The sequence below is a fragment of the Arachis ipaensis genome, chromosome B08 (assembly GCF_000816755.2).
Source record: "Arachis ipaensis cultivar K30076 chromosome B08, Araip1.1, whole genome shotgun sequence".
Taxonomy (NCBI): Eukaryota; Viridiplantae; Streptophyta; class Magnoliopsida; order Fabales; family Fabaceae; genus Arachis; species Arachis ipaensis.
This window is the reverse complement of record NC_029792.2, coordinates 123,169,426-123,172,694: the sequence shown is the minus strand read 5'-3', so window position 1 is coordinate 123,172,694 and position 3,269 is coordinate 123,169,426.

Sequence of the window (3,269 nt, the reverse complement as noted above, 5' to 3'; positions counted from 1 at the left end):
AATGTTTTCTTAGTTTTATATCTGTAATATTTTATACCAATTAGCTTTAAAGTTTAATTATTTTTTGAATAAATTAATAAAAAAAATAATACAAATAATTGTATTTTAATTTTTCATTCTATTATAGGATAATTTAAAATAAAAGATAATGAATTGTTGTAAGTTGTAACTGCCATGTATTTTGTGTTTTGACTGCGTCGTCATCTGAGAATTATGGTGCCTTCATGGAGACCGGAGTTCTTCTACAGAATCGGTTTTATGTTTGGAGTTAGCCAACCAGCATCAGCCACAAACAGACTTCTTCCTCTTCTATGACAGCAATTTTTTGGACTTTAAAGATCATTTATAGTAGAAGTGGAAGGGAGTGGGTTCAAGAGCGTCAAAATCTGTGGCTAGCCAGAACGATAGTGAAAACACCACCAGCAAACAAAACAATAATAAAAAAATTCGATCAAGTTTTCCTGAAGTATAAAGTTCGTCTTGTATTAAACGAGAGAATTAATTTTTTTTCAGTGTGAATTTGTTTATTCAACTCATGACAAAAAAAAAATAATAATAATAATAAATAAATTTAATTTACTGATAACTCTCTACTTTGCACTAGCTTTCGCCCAGTTTTTAACCTCAACCAGAATTTCGAATTCGGCTATATAGTATCTTAAGAAATATCACAATTTACTATTAAACTAAAGTCTTAGGCTCTAGGTTGCAAAATCACCTCTTAGACAAAGAGGCATCACAACAAACTGAACAAAGACGACATTTTTTTTTTCGGCAAAAGATGTTATATTTTTTCAAAAAAAAAAAAAATTGATTATTGTTTTTGGATATTTTTTCATATGTTAGTTAGCCATAAAATTATCAGACTATGAAATCACCAATAAACTTTATAAATAGACATAAAAAATGTAATCATATTTAAATTATTCATGCTTATCTATTTATTTTTAGGTTTTATAAATAAAATATTATTTTATCAATATATGTAATTCTGTTATAATTTATGATAAATACGTAAAAAAAATTTACATAAAATACATAAATGATCTATAAAATCACCACTAAATTTTTTTTGAAACAACGTAAGCTCAACACAAACAGTGGAGCAAAGGTCAAAGTGCTACAAAGAGAAAAACAAAGAAAAAACCATAACGCCTGACATCACCGGCCCTGCTATCAACACGCCCTGAGATTACTGTCAGTCCATTCTTTGTAGCTCAGAAGCGTTTTCTGTTGGATGAGGTCAACACCTGCTATCTGATTGTTGAAAATCCTACCATTACGTTCCAACCAGATGTTCCAAATCACTGCAAAGAACCCAGTCAACCACCGCTTCTGCTCTTGTTTACTCGTGTGCAAACCAGCCCAACTCTCAAACAGACCTTTGATGGAACCCGGCATAGCCCACTCTCTACCAACTGACCGCAACCAACAGCACCATACTTACCATGCTATATCACACAAAAGAAATAGATGCTGGACAGTTTCTATCTCCTTGTTACAGAGCACACAAATATTATCACTGTGATGAATAACGCCTAGCCTACTCAACCTGTCTTTGGTATTAACTCTACCTACAAGGACAAACCAGCCAAAAAGCTCAATCCTCGGAGGCACCACTCCTTTCCATAATGAACTTGTGAAACTATAGCTTGTGATCGCTGCTGGCAGATTCTCTGATTGAAGGACCCGCATAAGAGACTTAGTAGAAAACACACCCTTACTATCAAACTTCCAGACCACATTATCCTCCATACCCTGTGACAGCTTTACCGGCCTTAACCTCTCATGCAGCTGGTGAACAAGTTCCAGCTCCCATTGGAAAAGCTCCCTTCTCCATTGGAAGTTCCATATCCACTCCAATCCATCCCAAAACCCACAATCCCCTACCACCACTTCTTGTTGGTTGGAAACCGAGAATAGTCTTGGAAACGCCACTTTCAGCGGCCCGCCTTGCACCCAGTTATCTTCCCAAAACAGAGTACTCCTTCCATTTCCTACTTCCATAGCCAGGCCAGTAACCAATTTATCCCTTAGTCGCTGTTCCTTTATGTTTAACTGGCATATGTCCTTCCAAGGCCCGCCTTTCTCTGGTATTTTCTGATTTACCAACATGACATCAGGGCTCAAATTGTTACAGGAGCATACAATTTTCTTCCACAAGGGGCAATCCTCCTTTGAAAACCGCCACCACCACTTAAACAAGAGTGCTGTGTTCCGAAGCACTGCATCCCCAACTCCCAAACCCCCAGCCTTCTTCGGAGCCTGGACCACCTCCCACCTAACTAATGGGATATCATCCTTTCCATCCCCCTTACCCCACATAAATCTTCTTTGCAACGCAACCAACTTGTCCGCAACCGCCTTTGGCATCTTGTACAGGCTTAAGTAATATATCGGCAGGCTATTCAACACCGACTTAATGAGGATAAGCTTGCCTGCTTTATTCAATACCTTCGCTTTCCATAAGTTGAGCTTTTCTTGCACCTTGTCTATGACTGGTTTCCAAGTCTTCACTAGCCTCGGATTCGCACCTAGAGAGATTCCAAGGTATCTAACCGGTAACACAGCTTGGTTGCATCCCAGCAGGCCGCACACCTGATCAACCCACTCCTGCTCACAGTTTATTGGTATCAGATTTGACTTATCATAATTGATGCTCAACCCCGACATCAACTCAAAACACCGTAACAATCTCTTATTTTATAAATAGACATTAAATAAAAAAAAATATATAAAAAATTACATAAATGGATAAATATAATAAATAAAAAATCCATCTATTTCTATATTCTATTTTAAATTAGGAGAATTATATATCCACATAATAATAATTTGATTACATTAATACTGTTAAAAAATTATCAGAATTTATTATTTTTGATTATCATTTAGTCATGAATTTAATGTTTTTAGTGAAAAAATACTAGAAGTCATAAAAATTATTAGCTGTGATCACCACTTAGCGATCAATTCAATTTCTTTAATTTTTGATCTAGCAATTTAATAAGACTGCATTTGTTTATGAGAACAAGATAAAACAAAACACTAAAAATAAGATATAAAAAATAGAGACACAGAATTTAATATTATTATATTCTATTTGGTAATAAAGTATAACAAATTATAAAAATCTAATTTATTCTATTTTTTTATTAAAAAATTTGAGAAGAAAAATATAATAATAAAAAGTATAATTATAAAAAATTAACAAGAATAATAAAAAAATAAAAAAATAAGTTGTGTTCCTTATTAGTGTCTCTGGACAC